The 24223-nt window shown below is 41.9% G+C and overlaps 1 protein-coding gene and 1 long non-coding RNA gene across 7 annotated transcripts in view; one reads left to right on the forward strand and one right to left on the reverse strand.

The window, feature by feature from the left end:
* Positions 1-24223, forward strand: part of LOC100390986 (tripartite motif-containing protein 60-like) — a 55519-nt gene that overhangs the window by 11802 nt on the left and 19494 nt on the right. For 3 of the 6 annotated variants that reach the window (XM_054252821.2, XM_078366323.1, XM_054252822.2), the window contains exons 1-2: positions 18887-20224; positions 21766-21848. The exons of 2 other annotated variants lie outside the window; for them this stretch is intronic. The gene's annotated coding sequence lies outside the window, so the exon portion shown is untranslated. Of the gene's footprint in view, positions 1-18886; positions 20225-21765; positions 21849-24223 lie in introns of those variants that run through there. One more of the 6 variants, XM_078366324.1, reaches the window with a different exon arrangement.
* LOC144581720 (uncharacterized) lies at positions 5425-9862 on the reverse strand. The gene is made up of 2 exons (XR_013532833.1): positions 9695-9862; positions 5425-7162 (listed from the first exon to the last, which is right to left on the reverse strand). It is a non-coding gene; the product is annotated as an uncharacterized LOC144581720 (long non-coding RNA).

The following is a 24223-nucleotide window of genomic DNA, read 5'->3' on the forward strand; positions in this document are numbered from 1 at the left end:
TTAAGCAAATATTTGTGTCGAAAGAAATCATGGAGATGGCAAAAGATCATCAATAAAAGGGCATCATCAATATTTTGAACAATTATTTTAGAAAAAATACATTATTTTTTCCAGTGCCATTCCTTCTGCATCAGATAAAAATTACTTATGATTATTGGCTACCTGACATTTAAGCAACTTTTAAAAAGTAGGTGCAGCATTTAGGAATTCATTGCATTATTCATCAAGAATGCTTAGTAGTCAAGGATCTTTTGTGAAATGAACATAGATAAATGAATGCTGCCATCAAAGCTATTTTTTTAATACCTCTGAGAAGCTGCAAAAGCTATTAATATAGATCTGTCAACATTTTTCTTAAATCAATAAAAATTCAAACTCAAAATGTAAGTATTTTAAAATTATGTGACTGCTACTTTAAATACATTCCAAAAATTAAATAATGTCTCTATTTAAAGTGAGAAGAAAATTAGATAACTCATATGAAAGTAAAATACTATTTCAGCAATTATCATGAAGTGACATTATTTAAAAACAAACTGGCTTGCTTAAAGTTTTTATAACTTTAATCATAGAATCAATTATACAAAGATGAGTATGAAAACAAAGATTCAGAAATATTCTAATATTTTAAGGACATGAAATCTAACAATACCAGCTCTTGATTCATCTATTTGAAATCAGTGTGCACGATAGGAGTAGTCATGTATAGAAAAAGCTTTGGGAGGCCAAGGTGGATGGATCTCTTGAGTTCTGGAGTTCAAGAGCAGCTTGGGTAACAAGGGAAAACCCCATCTCTACAGAAATTACAAAAATTAGCTGGGTGTCGAGGCAAGTACCTGAGTTCCAGCTACTTGAGAGGCTGAGGTATGAGAATCACCTGACCTGGAAGGTCAAGGTCGCAGTGAACCATGATAACACAACTGTACTCCAGCCTGAGTGACAGAATGAAATCTTGTCTTTAAATAAATAAAGTAAAATAAAATAAAAATCTACGTAGAAGCAAAGGACTGATTAAATTAGTCAAATTAGGAAAAGTTTTGGAACCAGGTAACACTTTTACATACACCCTCTGTATTTTATTTTACTTATTTTATTTTTTAATAGAGGCAGAGTCTCCCTATATTGCCCAGATAGATCTGGAACTTCTGTGCTCAGGTGATTCTCCCTTCATGACCTCCCAAAATACTGGGATTACAGGTATGAGTCACCACGCCTGGCCATATCTTCTGTTTTTGAAATAAGTAAAATTAGTTCTTATGACATTTACAACTGCATAATAAATTGAAAAAAATTTGATTTCCATAGTGAATTTGATGTGAAAACAATAATACCAACCGGAAATATTTAAGAGAGGGGATTTGAAGCATTATGAGACCTAGAACCAAATATTAAATTATCAAGGAAAAACACACACACACACACACACACACACACACATGTACACACATTTTGTGGTGAGGAATAATATATTTATTTAATGAAATGAGTAAAGGTTGTTCTGAAAATATTTAATATCCTTTCAATCCTATATGTTTAAAGTATTTTTCCATAATAGCATATCTACTGTGAATATACATTGTAATTAATAATTCACTTTGGTGTAATCTATTATTTTTCAGTCTTACCCTGATTCTGTCTCTGGAAATCTACATCTAACATTGCTATTGCCTCTTATTTTTTTTTCCTTTGCAAATTTATTCTTGATTCATCTATTTGAAACCGGTGTGCACAATAGGAGTAGTCATGTATATGACTATGAAAGACATTGGTCCACATGTTCTTTTGAAGTTCTAGGGACTTAAATTGTGCCTTCATAGATGGTGAGGTCAAGATAGAAGCAATATCTTTCCTGATACTTCATAACATTCTATTCTTTTTTCTTTCTTCTTTTCTTCTTTGTTTTTTTTTTTTTTTTTTTTAAGATGAGGTTTCATCATATTGGTCAGGCTGGTCTCAAACTCCTGACCTCAGGTGATCCATCCACCTCAGCCTCCCAAAGTGCTGGGATTACAGGCGTGAGCTACCGCGCGCAGCTCATAACATTCTATTCTACATCCTAACTCAGGAAATTCTTTTCAGAGTTCATAAAAAGAATGAGTGAATTTCCCAGACTATCATACTGCCACATTTTTGACATTTTGAAAATCTGTATTCTCTCTTGGCATGTTACAATGAGACTTATTTTATTGTAAATTATTTTGATTATTGTCATTTATGTCCTTTCAAAGTATAATACTAATGTTTTAATATGTATGCACATAAGTTTTATTTTGATGAATTTCATTTTTTTTATTTGGAGACGGAGTTTAGCTCTTGTTACCCAGGCTGGAGTGCAATGGCGCGATCTCGGCTCACTGCAACCTCCGCCTCCTGGGTTCAGGCAATTCTCCTGCCTCAGCCTCCTGAGCTGGGATTACAGGCAAGCACCACCATGCCCAGCTATTTTTTTTTTTTTGGTATTTTTAGTAGAGATGGGGTTTCACCATGTTGACCAAGATAGTCTCGATCTCTTGACCTCATGATCCACCCGCCTCGGCCTCCCAAAGTGCTGGGATTATAGGCATGAGCCACCGCGCCCCGCCGGATGAATTTCATTTCAAAATAGAAACAGGGCCTAACAAGATAAATATTTGTTGTCTATAGTGAGTGTTGCCTCTGATAAGCTTGAAAATTATGAATCTATAAGAATGGAAACTCAACTAAGAGTAAAACAAATATCATTGAGATTTTTTAAAAACTTTCAGTTAAATTCACACACACACACATTTTTTTACTTGTACATTAAATATTTCTGGAATTATATACAAATAACTGTAAATTCTAATTCTATACAAAAGATTTGATGAAAAAATAGGGTCCGGAGTGAAAGAGAGACTTGCTCTTCATTGCAAATGTATAAAATACAGTTGTGTGCTGCTGATTAAAGATCATGTTTACTCTCTCCCCTTAATGAACTACAATTTATATAGAGGAAGGCCAAAATTATAGATTCACAGGCCTACAGGTAAAGCCACGAACCGTGGATGAGGCTTCTGAGGGATTCTCGGCACAGTCCAATCTCCAGAAAGGCTGTGAAAATCTACATCCCCAGGTTCCACAAACTCTACATTCCCTTGAAACTCCCTTCCTCCATAGAATTCTGCCTCAGATACCCTTGGTATCCGAGAGGAATCAGTCCCAGGACTCTCAAGATACCAGGTGGGTGGTGCTCAAGTCCTTTATACGTATGAAAAATGCTATATTTGCAAATAACCTATACACATCTTTCTATATAGTTTTTTTTTTTTCTTTTAGATGGAGTCTCACCCTATTGCCCAGGCTGGAGTTTAGTGGCACAATACCAGCTCACTGTAACCTCTGCCTCCCAGGTTCAAATGATTCTCCTGCCTCAGCCTCCTGAGTAGCTGGGATTACAGGAATGTGCCACCACACCCAGCTAATTTTGGTATTTTTAGTAGAGACAAGATTTCACCATGTTGGCCAGGATGATCTCAAATTCTTGACCTTAGATGATCTGCCAGCCTTAGCCTCCCAAAGTGCTGAGATGACAGGCATGAGCCACCATGCCCATTCTTTCTGTATAGTTTGTATCATCTCTAGATTACTTAGAATACCTAATACAAGATAAATGCTGTGTAAATGGTTGTTATGCTGTATTTTTATTTTTGTTTTTTATTTTTGTGGTGGAGTCTCACTCTGTCACCCAGGCTGGAGTGCAGTGGAGCAATCTCAGCTCACTACAACCTCCACCTCCTGGGTTCAAGGGATTCTCCTCAGCTTCCCATGTAGCTGAGACTACAGGTGCCGGCCACCATGCCCAGCTAAATTTTGAATTTTTAGTAGAGATGGGGTTTCACCATGTTGGCCAAGCTGGTCTTGAACTCCTGACCTTGTGATCCCCCCAACTCAGTCTCCAAAAGTGCTGGGATTACAGACCTGAGCCATCATGCCCTGCTGTATTTTTATTTCTATATTTCATTATTGTATTTTGTTTGTTTGTTTCTTTTCCTGAAAATTTTTAATTTGCAGTTGGTTGAGTTTAAGGATGTGGAACTGGCAGATACAGAGAGCCAATTGTACTAAATTCTCTTCCCTTTAGACTGTCAGCTGCCTTGTGGTAGAGAATGTCACATTATCTTTGTGTCCTCACCTGCTAGTACAATAGCTCACAAATAGTGAGTATTCAATAAACACTTACTGAATGTACAATTGAATGAGCTCACAGGATAAACCAAAATGGAGGGAGATTTGGGATCACTCATCAGCACATAGGGTTAAGAAGAGCCATGGGCCACAGATGAAGCTTCTGAGGGATTCTCAAGATAGTCAAATCTCCAGAAGGGCTGTTAAAAGTCTTCAGGTCCAGGTTCCACAAATCCCACATTTTCTTGAAACTCCCTTCTCTCATAGAATTCTGCCTCTTCACCCTTCTCTCCAACACTGTGTTTTTTCTTTTTCATTTTTTTTACAGTGATGTAATTTGCACTGGTTCAACAACACTCTATCTGAAAGCACAGTTTAGAATTACAGCAGAGGAATGGGACAGTTTATTTCTAGGAGTCTGTTCAGTTGCATAGCAGCCTTGTGGTATCAGAAAACACAGTGAGAACCATTGGCAGAAACTGAGATAGTCAAGGACAGAACCCTGGAAAACACTCACGTTTAAGAGGCAGTCAGAGAAAGAGCAATTTGAATAACAGACTGAGGAAGAGCTGTAGAAGGAGGACGGGAACTGTCGAAAGAACTTGAATCTAGCCAAGCTCAGTAGCTCACACCTGTAATCCAAGAACTTTGGGAGGCCATGGCCAGTAGATCACAAGTTCAAGAGATCAAGACCATCCTGGCAAACATGGTGAAAACCTGTCTCTACTAAAAATACAAAAAATTTAGCTGGGTGTGGTAGCATGAACCTGTAGTCAAAGCTATTCGGGAGGCTGAGGCCGGAAGAATCACTTGAACCCGGGAGGTGGAGGTCTAGCACGGGTGACAAGAGTGAATCTCTGTCTCAAAAAAAAAAGAAAGAAAAGGAAAATGAAACAGTTCTGTCTTAAAAAAACGCCCGGATATTCCCTTTTGATTACGTGTCCTTCAACAGCACAGGAAATCAACAGCTATCGCTGGGCTCAAGGGATCTTTCTGCCTCACTCAGCCTCTTAAAGTGCTGGAATTACAGGCATGAACCACTGTGCTGGCTGTAAAAATTCTTAGAAAGCAGAATGATATATTGTGTAAGACTGTTCTTAACAGCTTCCTGATGAGGGGGGGTTGCACATTGATTTCCCTGTGTAGTCATTGAAAGAGACAGGATGTTGTAGCAGCACAGAGAAGGGACATTGCAACCCTGTGGGCCTGGCTGAGCTGCCCTGCTAAGCCTTCCTCTTCACTTTTGTGTATCGAAGACAATTCTTTTTACAAAACACAGGATTTTTAATAAAGTACTCAAAAAGTGGTCGTTTTTAATGCAAAATGACAGGATTAAAAAATACTGGAAATAGGTTCATCTGGAAGCAAGGATATGGTTCTGGTCCTTCAAACATATTATTGTTTTCATTACAAATATAACATTTTCTATTTAGTCTCAAAGTTGATCACAAAAAGTGAAATATTTCTGCTGATAAAGGAAGATTTTTAAAACCACATGATAAATGAATACAAGGAGGATGGAGAGCTGTAGAACAACTGTGCTCTCATTTGCAGCTTATAACAGACCACTTCCTCACCATACCACCAGCTGGGAACGTCACAGTTTTTTACCTTTGACACGTGGGGACTGGAGGTGACTAGACTGGATGTCACTAGATTATTTTTGATGAACATGAGGTTTTCTAACTCTGTCATTTTGATTTTTCCAAATGTTCCAGCAGATGGTGCTAGGTGCTATTTAGGGGCTCAGTTCTAGAGGGAGGCATTTGCCTTCCTGATTAACAGAAAAGCCTAATCTCAAGTGAACAGACCGCTTCCACACTAAAGCATTCTTTATTTCTGTCCCTTTGCCCTGGCCGGCCAGATTTCCAGTTTTAGATATTGTGGCTATTTTCTCTGTGCTGCGTGATTCTAATGATTGATTAATTAAGTGAACACTTCAAATTGCTTGAGTGGATGACTAAAGGAACGAGTTTTAAAAAGGCGATTGAATTAAATTAATTAATTAATTTTTAGACGGAGTGTCTCTGTCCCCCAGGCTTGAGTGCAAAGGCAGGATCTCGGCTTACCGCAATGTCCGCCTCTCGGGTTCAAGTGATTCTCTTGCTTCAGCCTCTAGGGTATCTGGGACTACAGGCGTCGGTCACCACGCCCAGTTAGTTTTTATATTTTTAGTAGAGACGAGGTTTCTCCATGTTGGTTAAGCTCCATGTTGGTTAAGCTGGTCTAACACTCCTGATCTCGGGTGATCCCCCGCCTCGGCTTCCCAAAGTGCTGTGATTACAGGCGGGAACCATCGCGCCCAGCCGGTGATTGGCTTTATCAATGAGAAGATCCCAGAAGATTAGGGCTGAAGGTCAAGATTCAGCAGGTGTTATTACCTAGGTGACAGCTGAAAGGGAAACTCCCTACAGGGTTTCAAGGTGACCCTGGTCAGGTAGGGACCCAAAGAGCGAACTGGGAAGTTGGGTGTGTCCAGTCTTCTCAGATGGCTGAGAAAACGCATCTGTTCCCAGGGAAGGGAGGGGCCGTCCGCCCCAGGAGCCGCCTGTCCCAGCGCTGCATCCCCGCCACGCAGACAGGAGCGCCGCTCCCCACCGGGAGCAGAGCTTCCTGGAGCGCAGAGAGGCCAGTGAGCCCCCGTGAGAGGGGGAGCGCGGGTGGACTCCAAACGGCGACAGCGCCAGCCGCGGCTGAGATTGGGGGAACCTGGCGAGGGCGCCTCCCTACGGTTTCGGGATGGAGTCCTCCGAGCATCCCGGAAAATGAGAATCGCAGTCGGAGTCGCGGTGGTCAAGAAGCTGCCTTTGAGTTCTCCGGGGGACCTGGGATTACTCCTTACAGATGACCTGCATTTTAAGAGGGATGTTCACAGTGATAACATCTACATTAAAAACAACAACCACAGGCCAGGCTGGTGGCTCACGCCTGTAATCTCAGCCCTTTGGGAAACGGAGGCGAGTGGATCACGAGATCGAGACATTGAGACCATCCTGGCCAACTTGGTGAAAATCCGTCTCTTAAAAAAAAAAAAAAAAAAAAAAAAAAAAAAAAAAAAAAAAGACAAAGTTTTCAGTAAGCAAATTTATATGGTAAAGCAACTAAGCTCAAAGTTAACAGAAGGGAGAAAATAACAGATTACAAGAGAAACAAATAAAATGGGAAATAGAAAAGCAAAAGAGCCGGGCGCAGTGGCTCAAGCCTGTAATCCTAGCACTTTGGGAGGCCGAGGTGGGTGGATGACCTGAGGTCAGGAGTCCAAGACCAGCCTGGTCATTATGGTGAAACCCTATTTTTATAAAAAAAGAAAAAAGAAAAGCAATAGAGAAAAAAACAAAAAAACTAAGATTTGGTTTTTTAAAAAGAGCTTGACTAACGAAGAAAAAAGAAAGCATGCAAATAAATATAATAAGAAACTATAGACGATATTACAGCTGATGTCTATTACTCGTATAATTTTATAGAGTTTCTTATAAACCATAAATAAAATGGATTATAAGAAACTCGTATAAAATTATACCCCAAACAAACTGGACAAGCAAGAGGAAATAGGTAAGGTCCTACAAACATACACCTTATTGAGACAAAACCATAAAGAAATAGAAGGTCTGAACAGACCTAAAACTAGGATGGAAATGAAATTAGTACTCAAAATTATCTCCTCACAAAGAAAAACCCAGAAACAAGTCTTCACTGATGAATTTTGCCTAACATTTAAAGAACAATTAACTGCAAACTTTCTCAATCTTTTTTATTTTTATTTTTTTAGTGTTTTTATTGTTATGAAGGAGTCCCCTGAAATATGTTTATTTAAAAATTTTTTTTAACAACCACTTGTCAGCAGAAATCTTTTCAATCTTTTAAAAAATGGAAGAGAAGGCCAGGCGCGGTGGCTCAAGCCTGTAATCCCAGCACTTTGGGAGGCCGAGGTGGGTGGATCACGAGGTCAAGAGATCGAGACCATCTTGGTCAACATGGTGAAGCCCTGTCTCTACTAAAATTACAAAAAATTAGCTGGGCATGGTGGCGCATGCCTGTAATCCCAGCTACTCAGGAGGCTGAGGCAGGAGAATTGCCTGAACCCAGGAGGCGGAGGTTGCAGTGAGCCGAGATCGCGCCATTGCACTCCAGCCTGGGTAACAAGAGCGAAACTCCGTCTCAAAAAAAAAAAAAAAATTGAAGAGAAGCCAAGCGCGGTGGCTCACACCTGTAATCTCAGCACTTTGGGAGGCTGAGGTGGGTGGTTCATGAGGTCAGGAGTTGGAGACCAGTCTGGCCAGGATGGTAACATGCTTCCCTACTAAAAATAAAAACATTAGCTGGGTGTGGTGGCAGGTGCCTATCCCAGCTACTCGGGAGGCTGAGGCAGAATTGTTTGAACCCGGGAGGCAGAGGTTGCGGTTAACAAAGGTCGTGCCTTTGCACTCCAGCCTGTGAGACAGAGCCAGACTCCATCACATAAATAAAATAATTTAAAGAAAGGGCAACACATTCAAACTCCTTTTATGAAGCTAGTGCTGCCCTTGTAACAAATCAAGACAAAGGTATTAAAAAAAAGAAAACAAAAGAAAGGCCGGGCGTCTTGGCTCACAACTATAATCCCAGCACTTTGAGAGGCCAAGGAGGGTGGATCATATGAGGTCGGGAGTTCGAGACCAGCCTGACCAACAGGAAGAAACCCCATCTTGAAAGAAAGAAAGAGAGGAAGGAAGGAAGGAAGGAAGGAAAGAGAGAGAGAAAGAAAGAAGGAAGGAAGGAAAGAGAGAAAACTATAGGCCATACAGATGCAAAATTTCTCAACAGATTACTATGGAACCAAATCTAACACCGTATTAAAAGGATCATCTGCTATGATTAAGTGGGATTTATTCCCAAGGTAATTCAACATATGACAACTCGTGATACATTGTTTTCACAGAGTAAAAAAATTTTAAAAAATGATCATCTCAATTAATGAAGAAACGTCATCTGACAAAATTCAACACACTTTTCATGGTAAAAACTCTAAAAGACCTACGTATAGAAAAAATATACATCATACTCAATGGTGGGAAATTGAAAGCTTTTCTCTAAGACTCCAAATAAGACAGGAATGCTCACTCACCACTGCTGTTCAGCATAGTACTGGAAGGTCTAATCAGTGCAATTAAGCAAGACAAAAGTAGGACAAGGCAGACAGATCAGAAAGAAAGCAGAAAAATTGTCCTTGTTTGAAGATTATACTATATATTAAAGAACTCTGAAGATACTTGAAGAAGTCTATTATAACTAATAAATAAATTCAATCATGTTGAGGACACAATATCAACATACAAAATCAGTTGCATTTCTATATACTAACAACTATTTGAAAAGAAAATTAGAAAAACAATTCCATTTATATTAGTATCAAAACAAAATATTTACAAATAAACTTAAGGAAGTGAAACATTTGTAAAATGAAAACTACAAAATATTGATTAAAAAATTTACACAAGGAACACAAAAAAGTGGGAAGACATTCCATCTGATGGATTGGAAGAAATACTCTTGTTAAAATTGTCCGACCTACCCTCTGCGGGAAGACTGAGCTCGTTCGGAAAAAACCGGACCGCAGGCTAGAGGAAATTCCTTAAGTTCAGGCTTTATTGAGAGGAAAGAGCCTCCGGGCAGGCCAGCCGGGATGAAAAGGAAAAATGGCCGCGCTGCTCAGAGGGGCAGGGTTGTTTTATAGGGGGCTGAAGGGCTGGGGGGTGGGGAAGCCAAAAGCCGAGGTGGTGGGCAACTGTTGGTCAGTTTGAACTGCTGGGTGGGAAGCTGGGCTGCGGGAAGCTGGGCGGCGGGAGGGCTAGGACCGGTATGTAAAGTGAGAGATAAGGGAGCCTCTTTGTGGGGGAGGGAAAGAGAGAGAGAGAGAGAGCGTTTGCGGTAGGGGCAGAGTTTTCCAAACAAAAATGTCCATACTGCCCAAAGTAATCTACAAATTCAGTGCAATTTCTATCAAAATCCTAATAACAGTTTTACAAAAATAGAAAAAAACCTCAAAATATACATGGAACTAACCACAAAAACCATAAATATCCAAGTCAGTCTTGAAACAGAAAAACAAAGCTGGAGGTATCACAATTCCAGATATGACCATTTATGACAAAACCACAGTAATCAAAACATTATGGGACTGGAATACAGGCAGACATGTTGATCAATACAACAGGCTAGTCTGGCTAGAGGAAATAAGTTCATGCACATATATTCAACTGGTCTTTGACAACGGTGTGAAGACTACATAATTGGGAAAAGTTTGTGTCTTCAATAAAGTGTTGAGAAAACAGGATATCCACAGGCAAAAGCTTGAAATTGAGCCCTTGTCTTATACCACATACACATTTCCTCAAAATGGATGAAACACTTTAAATATACAACCCAAGACTGTAAAACTCCTCCCAGAGAAAACATAGGTAAAAGGCTTCATGATATTGGTTTTAACAATGATTTTTAAGGATAAGAACACAGGCAATGAAAACAAAAATAAACAAGTGGGACTACCTCAAACTAAATCATTTCTACACAACAAAGGAAAAAAGTGGAGCAAAAATCCCATCTATGAATTCAAAGAAAATACTTGCAAACCATATGTCTTAAAAAGTGTGTAATATCCAAAAATATATTAGCAAACTTCTAGAACTCGGTAGTTTAAAAACAACAACCTAAAATCTCAATTCCAAATGGGCAAAAGACTTTAATAGACATTTTGACCAAAGGAAAATATACACAAGGCCAATAGGCATATGAAAGAAGCTACAAATCACTAATCATCAGGAAATTTTGAATCAAAATAATGGGAGATAATAACTCACACGTGTCAGGATGGCTACTATCAAATAAAAAACATAAAACAACAAGTGTTGGTGATAATATGGAAACATTTTAACCCTTGCACACTTTCAACGGGAAAGAAAAATGGTGCAGCTGCTATCAATTACCATATGATCCAGCAATCTCACTTCTGAATATTTATTCAAATGAATTAAATTTATTGTCTTGGAAGAGATATTAGGACTCTCATGTTTACTGCAACATGGCATAGTACCTAAGATGTATGACCAATCTAATTTTTCATTGAAGATGAATGGATAAAGAAAATGTAATAGATTCAGCCTTAAAATAGAAGAAAACTGTAATATGTAAAAACATGGAGGAACCTTAAGGTCATTAAAATAAAAGCAATAAAGCCAGTCACAGAAAAAAGAAATACTGTATGTTTCCATTTGTATGGGGTATCTAAAAGAGTAAAATTCATAACATCTGAGGGGAATGGTGTTTGCCAAGGGTTGGGAGTAGTAGAAATGGAAAGTTACTAATTAACAAGCATTCCATTTTAGATAGACAAGATAAGTAATCTCGACAGACCTGCCGTAAGACATTGTACCTATGATCAAGTATAGGATATTATACACTTGAAGTCTAGTTGAGTGGGTAGGTCTCATGATAAGTGTTGCTATGAAAAATGTAATTTAGGCCGAGCGCTGTGACTCACGCCTATAATCCCAGCTACTCAGAAGGCTGAGGCAGCAGAATTGCCTGAACCCAGGAGGCAGAGGTTGCAGTGAGCCGAGATGGCACCATTGCACTCCAGCCTGGGTAACATGAGTGAAACTCCATCTCAAAAAAAAAAAGAAAAATGTAATTTAAAAATGCATGTGTCACATTTCACCATAGTATTAAATGCAGCAGTGAAATACTTGTAAATTTTATTTAACAATCCAACAATTGAAGTAATTCGCTGTACGTCTACACTTAGAATATTATACAAACTGTATAATCTCTTCTGCAAACTCTCAGATTAGCGTTGTAGAGAACAAAATCTCTCAATCTTTTTTTTTTTTTTTTCTGAGACAGAATGTCCCTCTGTCGCCCTAGCTGGATGTAAGTGGTGTGATCTTGGCTCACTGCAACCTCTGGCTTTCAGGTTCAAGCAATTCTCCCACCTCAGCCTCCTGAGTAGCTGGAATCACAGGTACTTGCCACCATGACTGGCTAATTTTTGTATTTTTATTAGAGACAGGGTCTCACCATGTTGATCAGGCTGCTGTCAAACTCCTGCCCTCAGGTGATCCACCTGCCTTGACTTCCCAAAGTGCTGGGATTATAGGCCTGAGCCACAACACCCAGCTGAAACAAAATCTTGCTAATCACCACGACAAGTTCAGGAGGTCCTCAAGACCACTTTCAGTTTCAATAATTCAGGATAAAAGCTTACAAAAATTCAGCAAACCTGATTTATCAGGATTTAAATTGTTTTGGCTACCATAACAAGACACCATCATTGGGTGGCCTAAAAAATAGAAATTTATTTCTCCATATTATGGACACTAGGAAGTCCAAGATCAAAGTGCCAGCAAGATAGGTTTCATTCTGATGCCTTTTCTCTCTTACTTATGTGCACAGAAAGAGCTCAGGTCTCTCTTCCTCTTCTGATAAGGCCACTAATCCCATCATGGTGACCTCACCCTCATGAACTCATCAAAACTTGATGACCTCCACAAAGGCACCACCTTCATATTTTTTCACTGTGCAAATTATAAAGGTGGCACCTTTGGGAAGTCATTAATTTCAGATTAGGGCTTAAACACATGAATTTTGTATTTAAGAATGTAAAGGGCCGGGCACGGTGGCTCACGCCTTTAATCTCAGCACTTTGGGAGGCCGAGGTGGGTGGATCACGAGGTCAAGAGATGGAGACCATCCTGGTCAACATGGTGAAACCCCGTCTCTACTAAAAATACAAAAAATTAGCTGGGCATGGTGGTGCGTGCCTGTAATCCCAGCTACTCAGGAGGCTGAGGCAGGAGAATTGCCTGAACCCAGGAGGTGGAGGTTGCGGTGAGCCGAGATCGTGCCATTGCACTCCAGCCTGGGCAACAAGAGCAAAACTCCGTCTCAAAAAAAAAAAAAAAGAAAAAAAAAAAGTAAAGAAAATGTTGAATTAAAAATTTTTTTCGAATGTAAGAATGTAAGCCCTAAGAATTAGGGCTTAAACTTGAATTTTCAAAAATATATTAATTTTGGGGTGACACACATATTTGGCGCCTGTCACCATGCCTGGCTAATTTTTGTATTTTTAGTAGAGATGGGGTTTCACCATAAAAACTCATGAATACAGTTTATTTATTTTTTGAGACGGAGTTTCACTCTTGTTACCCAGGCTGGAGTGCAATGGCGCGATCGCGGCTCACCTCAACCTCCGCCTCCTGGGTTCAGGCAATTCTCCTGCCTCAGCCTCCCGAGTAGCTGGGACTACAGGCGCGCGCCACCATGCCCAGCTAATTTTTGTATTTTTAGTAGAGACGGGGTTTCACCATGTTGACCAGGATGGTCTCGATCTCTTGACCTTGTGATCCACCCGCCTCGGCCTCCCAAAATGCTGGAATTACAGGCGTGAGCCACTGCGCCCGGGGAATACAGTTTAATAGAAGGAAAGAATACATTGAAATAAGCAACAGGGAAGAATTCTTGGAAGATAGAGCAGTAGGAAAACCAGGAACCTTTTTTCCTGACTGAGACATCAGTTGCACTAACAAAATCTCACTGATAAAACTGTTTTGGAACTCTGGAGTGTTTTTTTTTTTTTCCTTAGTCGGGGTCTTCCTCTGTCACCCAGATTGAGTGAAGTGGGGCTATCTCAGCTCATTGCTACCTCCACTTACCAGGTTGAAGAAATTCTCCTTCCTAGCCTGCCAGGTAGCTGGTATTATATGCACGCACCACCACACCCAGCTAATTTTTGTTTGTATTTTCAGTAGAAACATGATTTCACCATATTGACCGGGCTAGTCTTGTTTTTTTGTTTGTTTTTTTTTTTCCTCTCCTTATGAACCCATCAGAGGCCGGGCTGGTCTTGAAATCCTCCCCGCCTGGCCTATGCAGTCTTTTTAAGGCTTGCAAATTCCAGGGGAAGTCTTGGAGGATAAATTGCCATTAATGTCAGTGAATTTTAGCTTTTATCTTAGCATCGGCTATGCATGGAAATAATGAGAAACAAAAATGCTAAGCAGCCCTTAGAAAACAAATAGTTAAATGACCAAAGTAAATCCCCTCTTATCAGTTATTATTTTTAATGTAATGGTATAAATTCTTTTTTTTTTTTTTGAGACGGAGTTTCATCTTGTTACCCAGGCTGCAGTGCAATGGCGCCATCTCGGCTCACCGGAACCTCCACCTCCTGGGTTCAGGCAATTCTCCTGCCTCAGCCTCCTGAGTAGCTGGGATTACAGGCACGCACCACCATGCCCAGCTAATTTTTGTATTTTAAGTAGAGACGGGATAAATTCTTTATTCAAAGGCAGACTGGCAGAATTAAGCCTAAAATGATTTTCATGTATACAGTCTAACAGAAATTCACTTTGAAGTCAAAGACACAAACAGGTTGAAAATGAATGAATGAAAAAGGTATTCCATGGAAACAGAAGCCAAAAGAGAGCAGTGGTCATCAGACAAAACAGACATTACAACGAAAAGGTATTTACATACCAAGTAGCAAATGATGGGGCTGGGTGCAGTGGCTCACACCTGTAATCTCAGCCCTTTGGGAGGATGAGGCAGGTGGATCACAAGCTCAGGAGTTTGAGACCAGTTGGGTCAACATGGAGAAATCCCATCTCTACTAAAAATACAAAAATTGACTAGGTGTGGTGGTGGGCGCCTGTAATTCCAGCTACTTGGGAGGCTAAGGCAAGGCGGGAGAATCTCTTGAACCCCGGAGGTAGAGGTTGCAGTGAGACGAGATCATACCATTGCACTCAAGCCCGGGCAACAAGAATGAAACTGCTTCAAACAAAAAAAAAGATCAAAATTGATGAACACTGAAAAAATAGAAGAGATAAATACACAAATAACAGTCGAAAACTTACTATTAATAATGATTTTTTTGAGATAGAGTTTTGTTCTTGTTGCCCAGGCTAGTGTGTAGTGGCCTAATCTTGGTTCAATGCAACCTCCACCTCCTGGGCTGAAGTGATTCTCCAGCCTCAGCCTCCGAAGTACCTGTGATTACAGGCACCTGCCACCAAGCCTGGATAATGTTTGTATTTTAGAAGAGATGAGGTTTTGCCATGTTGGCCAGGCTAGTCTCAAACTCCTGACCTCAGGTGATCTGTCCGCCTTGGCCTCCCAAATTGCTGGGATTATACACATGAGCCACCTCACCTGACCACTTCCCTGTATAATCTTACTTCTGTCTTCAGAGAGAAACAGAAAAAATTATTTACTTTTTTTTTCTTGCAATCCCAGCTGTTGCAAAAAAAACTTTTTCAAATGAGTTTATAGATAATCGGCAGGTATTTATATTAACAAAATATATGTTTTATAAGTTTTTTACACTACATTTACCATGTGTGACCCTATTCAAGGTGCTTTAACTTATGAAAACTCATTTAGTCATCATACATCTAAAAAGGAAGTTAAATTGTTATTGCCCCATCCCTCCTTTTTATTTACCTAGATGAGAAAGACAGAAAAGATTACTGCTAAGGTCACACAGATGGAAGAGGACAGAGCATGGGTTTGAACTCCTGGAAGCCTAGTTCTAAAGTGAAGCGTTCACCACCACTCTTTATTTCCGTCCTCTAACCTGCAGGAGTACACAGGCACACACATGTGCACACACATATACACATACATACATATTTCAAACTACCTGCAAAAAGTCTGTCATGTGTCCTTGCAGACCTTTATATATATACATATATTGACAGGAAGAAGGAGAGTGACCTGCTAAATCCAGATGGAACAGACACAGAGCACGGCTACAAAGCATCTTAGAATGTGACAGGCATGAAAAATATTCCATGGCTGATGACTGATAAACTTGGCACAGGCTCAGTGGATGAGTAAGGGTGAAAGCCAGATTGATTCTAAACTCTTCTTATAGGAAAGAAGAAAATTCTTATGAGCAACTGCTCCAGAAAAATAATTAAATTCCATCTCTTCAGGTTAATTAGCACCTAGCAGGTGGACCCTATGCTGTTAAATTATGCTGTACCCAGTGAGGTATAGTCAGCCTTGCAGGATTCAGTGTCATATTGAGGGGTTCCTATATTAAGTATGTATGTGTGTATGCATGTACCTATTTATTTATTTACTTGGGACCTCAAGAGATCAACCACCTCGGCCTCCCAAAGTGCTGGCACTGCAGGCATCAGCCACCATGCCTGGTCTCAAGTAATTTTTTTTTCTTTTAGTTTAATTCAAGTTCCGAGATACATGTGCAGAATGTGCAAATTTTTTACATAGGTATACATGTGCCATGGTGGTTTGCTGCACCTATCAACCCATCATCTAGGTTATAAGCCCCTTGTGTAGTCGGTATTTGTCCTAATGCTCTCCATCCCCTCACCCCCAAACCCCAACGGGCCCTCATGTGTGTTGTTCCTCCCTGTGTCCATGTATTCTCATTGTTCAAATCCCACTAATATGAGTGAGAACATGCAGTGTTTGGTTTTCTGTTCCTGTGTTAGTTTGCTGAGAATGATGGCTCCCAGCTTCTTCCTTGTCCCTGCAAATGACATGATCTCATTTTTTTTTATGGCTGCATAGTATTCCATGATGAAATGTTCCAGATTTTCTTTTTCCAGTCTATCACTGGTGGGCATGTGGGTTGGTTCCAAGTCTTTGCTATTGTTAATAGTGCTCTCTTAGATATACCTATGTTTGTGTCTTGACAATAGAAAGACTTATAATTCTTTGGGTATCTTAAGTAATTTTTAACGCCACATACCGTGACAGGTAAGAAACCACTGTGACTGGCTCCATCGTTTCAATTTAAGTTATATAATATAAAGGCTGGGCATGGTGGCTCATGCCTGTAAATAATCCCAGCACTTTGCGAGCGTGAGACAGGTGGATTACTTGAGCCCAGGAGTTTAATATCGGTCTGGGGAACACAGTGAAACCCGTTTGTAGTAAAAACACACAAAAAAACTGGGCATAGAGGTGCGAATCTGTAATCTCAGGTACTCGGTAGGCTATTGCAGGAGAGTCACTGGAACACAGGAGGCTGAATTGGGAGGCAGAGTTTGCAGTGATCCAGGCTGGTGCCATTGCATTTCCACATGGGGAAAAATAACAAATAAGTAAATAAACTATGCACTCACTTACTGCAAAGTAATATGGGGGAAGCTGCTGCCCCTAGTATCTCTTTTTCTTTCTTTGTCAGGAGCCACTGGAATTTCAAAAGGTTGACCAACCAGGACTTTTTTTTATCTGTTGATTGTCTAGGTCAAACCTCTACTCAACTGTCCACAACACACCCTTTCTAGGATCTATTAAAGGCATCAACAGGTCTTTTTCCCGAATTGTAAACAGTCATTATTTCGCCATTCCAATCTTATTACGTAATGTTTAAAATCCTTCACTGGCTTTTCTTTGCATTTGACAAAAACCAAAATCCTCAATTTTGCCTAAAGTTCCTTGCAGCATTGATTCTTGCCTATCTCATAAGCCTCACAAAAGCCATTTTCCATCTTTTCTACTTCTTGCAACTCTCCACGTTTTGGTCATTTAGCCAAATGACCTCGTTCAGTTTGTCTTTGACCAAGTTTTAAAAAATTACCATTTCTGGATGGATGGGATGGTTCACGGCTGTAATCATAGCACTTTGGGAGGCTGAGGCAGGTGGATTGCCTGAGCTCAGGAGTTTGAGACCCGCCTGGGCAACACGGTGAAACCGCATCTCTACTTAAAAAAAAAAAAAAAAAAAAATAGCTGGGCATGGCAGCGTGTGCCTGTAGTCCCAGCTACTCGGGAGGCTGAGGCAGGAAAATTGCTTGAAGCCGGGAAGCAGAGATTGCAGTGAGCTGAGATCGCACCACTACAACTAGTCTGGGCAACAGAGCGAGACTTTTTCTCAAAAAAAAAAAAAAATTAATAAAGCGTTTTGTTGTATAGGCAGTGTCTGGCTATGTTACCCAGGCTTATCCTGAATTCCTGGCCTCAAGCCATCCTCCCACCTCTGCCTCTGAAGGGGATTGGATTACAGGTGTGCACCACCGTGCTCGGCCTGTACTAATTTTTTTTTTTTAAAGGCGGGAGGCCGGGCGCGGTGGCTCACGCCTGTAATCTCAGCACTTTGGGAAGCCGAGGCGGGTGGATCACCAGGTCAAGAGATTGAGACCATCCTGGTCAACAAGGTGAAACCCCGACTCTAATAAAAATATAAATTTTAGCTGGGCAGGGTGGCGCGCGCCTGTAGTCCCAGCTACTCTGGAGGCTGAGGCAGGAGAATTGCTTGAACCCAGGAGGCAGAGGTTGCGGTGAGCCGAGTTCGTGCCATTGCACTCCAGTCTGGGTAACAACAGCGATACTCCGTCTCAAAAAAAAAAAAAAAAAAAAGGCGGGGTTTCACCAAGTCAATCGGGGTGGTCCGGAACTCCTGATCTTAAGTGATCCGTCTGTCTCAGCCTCCCAAAGTGCTGGGAGTACAGGCGGGAGCCACTTCGCCCGGCTCTGTACTAAATAAAACGTTGAGAGTCTTCACATTTGGTCTTCTTTCAGCCTTAAAGACTTTGACCACGGAATTTGTCCAACGAATGCCTCTTCATCCCTCAAATTCCAACTGAAATGTCACTTCCAGAGGTGAACCTGAGTTGATAGGGTGGGACACAATCCCACAGGGTGTGAGGGATCCACCCAGTCAGCCACTGTGATGCAAACTGATCCACAGGCACGTCTGTTCCTCTTTCAAGGTTAGAGGATACTCAACCTCTCCACCCTGTGACCCCAGGCTATGGGAAGCACTTGATCTTGCAAAGCACTCCCTTCCCTCACCATCTGGGAGGGGATGCTGTGCTGGTGAAGCTTTCAATCAGCTTGCAGCCTCACTTGGACCCTCAAGTTTGCTCATATAAATAAAAAATCGTATTCAAACTGGTGGTGTGGCCAACGGTTGTGCAGGGACACGCCGCTGCCCGGGCCGCTGAGCCTGAGGGTCGCCTTCGCAGCCATGGACCCCACCGGGCGCTGACAGGCCTATGGAGAGTCGGGGTGTGCCTCCCGGGCCTTATCGTGCCACCAAGCTGTGGAATGAAGTTACCACATCTTTTCGAACTGGAATGGCCCTAAGAAAACACAGACAACACTTTAAAAAATACGGCAATTGTTTCACAGCAGGAGAAGCAGTGGATTGGCTTTATGACCTATTAAGAAATAATAGCAATTTTGGTCCTGAAGTTACAAGGCAACCGACTATCAAACTGTTGAGGAAACTTCTTAAGAATCATGTAATTGAAGATATCAAAGTCAGGTGGGGATCAGAAAATGTTAACAACCAGCTCTTCAGGTAGTGAACACACATATAACTATAAAATTGAATTACTGTAAAGTTTTATCTGTACTTATATTATACTTTTACTGTAACAGCAGCTTCTTCAAAGAAGTAATAGTTTCTTTTTTTTTTTTTTGAGACGGAGTTTCGCTCTTGTTACCCAGGCTGGAGTGCAATGGTGCGATCTCGGCTCACCGCAACCTCCGCCTCCTGGGTTCAGGCAATTCTCCTGCTTCAGCCTCCTGAGTAGCTGGAATTACAGGCACACTCCACCGTGCCCAGCTAATTTTTTTTGTTAGTAGAGACGGGGTTTCACCATGTTGACCAGGATGGTCTTTATCTGTTGACCTCGTGATCCACCCGCCTCGACCTCCCAAAGTGCTGGGATTACAGGCTTGAGCCACCGCGCCCGGTCAGAAGTAATAATTTCTTTGGAAAACTATTAATGCTCTTCGTTCAACTAAAATCATTTGGGAAAAAAAAATCGTAAGAATCCGAAAAGATAGCCAGGGGAATTAAATGGCACTTGGGGCCAACTGGGCCCTGATCATGGAGGAGGTCGCCCCAGCTCTCATAAGTTTGACAGTGTCCCTGCACCCAGGGTCACAGAGCACGCGCAGGCCCTCCCCTCCCACTTCCGGAGGACTAGCCAACCACCGCACAGGCTGAGCCCCAGGCAGGAAGGCGCGCCCTTGGTGGGGGTGGGGGGTCTGAGACCTTCCTCCCGGTGCTCAGTGAGTCCTAAGAACCCCCTGGCCAGGGTCACTGATCCGTCTACTCCAGGTGAGCTGGGAAGGCCACAGGAAAGGTCCAGGAGGGCCTCGCCAGGAGGCTTAGCAGGGTAGGGGCTTCCGGATCATTCTCTGTGCCTAAACCTCTGAGTGGCAGCTTGCCAACAACTGGATCGCCTTAGTGTCTGGTGAAGGTCTTGTGAAAAATTCAAGATTGTAGAGTTAGAAGGGGGGTGGGGGCCGCATCAATTAAGCTTTAAATGTTATAATCTGAATTAGGGTTTATGAAGTGGCCGTATTATTTTCAAAGAATTAATGTAGCTGTTTGGGGGTGGGGGTGGGGAGTTAAGGGAGCGAAATGGTAGTTGCCAGTTGAGATCCGACCAGCCTACATCACCTGCACCGCTGACCTATGGAAGCATCCTTTTTGTTTTTGAGATGGAGTTTCGCTCTTGTTACCCAGGCTGGAGTGCAATGGCGCCATCTCGGCTCACTGCAACCTCCGCCTCCTGGGTTCAGGCAATTCTCCTGCCTCAGCCTCCCAAGTAGCTGGGATTACAGGCACGCGCCACCGTGCTCAGCTAATTTTTTGTATTTTTAGTAGAGACGGGGTTTCACTAAACGAGGCGGGTGGATCACGAGGTCAAAAGATCAAGTGAGTACTTCTTCTATCCTTTACACTGTGCGAGAGTCCTTTTTTTGTGTATGTTTTCTTTTCTTTCTTTTTTTTTTTTTGAGACAGAGTTTCGCTCTTGTTGCCCAAGCTGGAGTGCAATGCAATGGTGCGATCTCTGCTCACTGCAACCTCTACCTACCCAGTTCAAGAGATTCTCCTGCCTCAGCCCCGGGAGTAGCTGGGATTACAGCCACCACACCCGGCTAATTTTTTTTCTATTTTTAATAGAAACGGGGTTTCACCAGATGGGCTTGATGGCTCACGCCTCTAATGCCAGTACGTTGGGAGGTCAAGGTGGGTGGATCACAAGGGCAGAAGATGGAAACCATCTTGGCCAGCATCGTGAAACCGCGTCTCTATCAAAAATACAAAAATTAGCAGGGTGTTGTGGCACGCGCCTGTAGTCCCAGCTACTATGTAAGCTGTGGAGGGAGAATTGCTTGAATCCAGGAGTTAGAGGTTGCAATGAGCTGAGACTGTGCCACTGTACCCCAGACTGGCGAAAGAGCAGGACTGTGTCTCAAAAAAAAAAAAAAAAAAAAAAAGAAAGAAAGAAAAGGGGTCTCACCATGTTATCCAGGCGGGTCTCCAGCTCCTAACCTCAGGTGATCTGCCGACCTCACCTCCCTAAGTGCTGGGAGTGAGCTACTGCTCCCCGGCCTTTTTTTCAAAACTATATTTTTGATTTTATAATTTTTCCCAATGATGCTTTGCAGTTTACTATGTGACATTGGGCAAGATTTTTTTTTTTTTTTTGATGGAGTCTTGCTCTGTCACCTAGGCTAGAGTGCAGTGGTGGGATCTTGGCTCACTGCAATCTCTGCATCCCGGGCTCAAGCGATTCTCCTGCCTTAGTCTCCAAGTACCTGGGAATACTGGAGCCTGCCACTGCACCCAGCTAATTTTTGTATTTTCAGTAGAGACAGGGATTCACCATCTTGGCCAGGCTGATCCTACTGACCTCATGATCCACCTGCCTCCCAAAGTTCTGGGATTACAGGTATGTGTGTGTGTGTGTATATATATATATATATATGTTACAGTATACATACATATATATATTTAGTTATTTGTGGTTTTTTTATTTTGATCATTTTTGTTTTATTGCATTTTAGGTTTTGGGGTACATGTGAAGAACATGCAAGATTGTAAAGTTTCTCTCTTGTCACCCAGGCTGGAGTACAATGGTGCGATCTTAGCACACTGGGACCTCCACCTCCCAGGTTTCAGGGATTCTCCTGCCTCAGCCTCCCAAGTACCAGGGACTACAGGCATGCCACCATGCCTGGTTAATTTTAGTATTTTTAGTAGAGACAGGGTTTTACCATATTGTCTAGGCTGGTCTTGAACACCTGACCTCAGGTAATCCCTCTGCCATGGCCTCCGAAAGTGCTGGGATTACAAGTAAAAGCCACCACACCTCGACATGAAGGATTCTTAAAACTTCTAAAGCCTCAATTTTTCCAATCTCTGAGTGCCCTATGCAAGCTCACCTCATTACCATGCACTTTCAAACTTTCTTGTTCTGCTCAAAAGTACCAATTTGAAAGTATTAAGCAAGTACTGGGAGTCACCATAGCCACACGTAGTGTGGGCAGATGGGAAGAGCGATTTGTAAGAGACAGTATTCTTTATATTTGTTTTCATTTCTTCGGTAGAAATGGTATTTTGTAGAGATGGGATTTTTCCATGTTGCTCAGGCTGGTGTTGAATTCCTGGGCTCAAGCGATCTGCCCACCTTGGCCTCCCAAAGTTCTGGGATTACACGCCTGAACTACCATCCCTGGCCATTAGTCCATATGTATGCTCATGACCAGTGGATGGAGATTCTACATCCCAGGAATATGTATTTTCAATCATTTCCAAAGTTGATTGCATTAGTGGATGCTGAACTTGTAGATACGAGGGCTATTTGAAATAAAGGATGTATTTTAAAATTCAGAAACTTCTGTTTAATTCCACAATTAGAATAGGAAAATTTTCTGAAGCACACCATTACTGCAGTGAGCCTTTGGAAGTTACTACCTTTACTAATTACTTGAGAATTAACACCTTATAAGACATAACAGCTTTTAGGTTGAAATGTCAATGTGGTTTTTTTTTGTTTGTTTGAGACAGAGTTTTGCTCGTTACCCAAGCTGAAGTGCAATGGCGCGATCTCGGCTCATCGCAACCTCTGTCTCCTGGGTTCAAGCAATTCTCCTGCCTCAGCCTCCCAAGTAGCTGGGACTACAGGCATGCGCCACAATGCCCAGCTAATTTTTGTATTTTTAGTAGAGACAGGGTTTCACCATGTTGACCAGGATGGTCTCGATCTCTTGACCTGGTGATCCATCCGCCTCGGCCTCCCAAAGTGCTGGGATTATAGGCGTGAACCACCGCGCCCAGTCTTCAATGTGGTTTTTTATTGAGACAGATACTTGCTCTGTTGCCCATGCTGAAAAGTGCAGTGGCAAGATCTCCACTCACTGTAACCTCTGTCTTCCAAGTTCAAGTGATTTTTCTGCCACAGCCTTCGAAGTAGCTGGAATTACAGGCATGTGCCATCATTGCCAGCTAATTTTTTTTTTTTTTTTTAGAGAAGGGGTTTCATCATATTGGCCAGGATGGTCTCCATCTCTTGACTTTGTGATCTGCCTGCCTCTGCCTCCCAAAGTGCTGGGATGACAGGAGTGAGCCACTGTGCCCGGCCTAAAATGTTTCCTTCTTCTTTTTTTTGAGATAGAGGTTTTTTTTTTTTTTCTCTGTCGCCCAGGCTGGAGTGCAATGGAGCTATCGTGGCTCACTGCAACTTCTGCCTCCCAGGTTCAAGTAGTTCTCCTGCCTTGTCCTCCCTAGTAGCTGGGATTTTGAATGCCCACCACCAGGCATGGCTAATTTTTATATTTTTAGTGGAGACAAGGTTTCACCATGTTGCTCAGGCTGGTCTGGAACTCTTGACCTCAGGTGATCCACACACTTCGGCCTCCCAAAGTGTTAGAATTACAGGCATGAGCAATCACACCTGGCCTATGCCAGTTAATTTTTTTATTTTCAGGAGAGATGGGGTTTTACCCTGTTGACCATGCAGTTCTTGAACTCCTGACCTCAAGTGATCCACTTCCTTGCCCTCCCAAAGTGCTGGGATTACAGGTGCGAGCCACCACACCTGGCCCAATATGCTTTGTGTGGTTTTTTTTTGAGACAGTGTCTCTTTCTGTCACCCAGGGTGGAGTACAGTGGTGCGATCATGGCTCACTGCAACCTCCACCTTCTGGGTTGAAACGATTCTCCTGCCTCAGCCTCCTGAGTAGCTAGGCTTACAGGTGTGCACTACCATGCCCAGTTAATGTTTTCGTATATATATATATATATATATATTTTTTTTTTTTTTTT

The sequence above is a fragment of the Callithrix jacchus genome, chromosome 3 (assembly GCF_049354715.1).
Source record: "Callithrix jacchus isolate 240 chromosome 3, calJac240_pri, whole genome shotgun sequence".
Classification (NCBI taxonomy): Eukaryota; Metazoa; Chordata; class Mammalia; order Primates; family Cebidae; genus Callithrix; species Callithrix jacchus.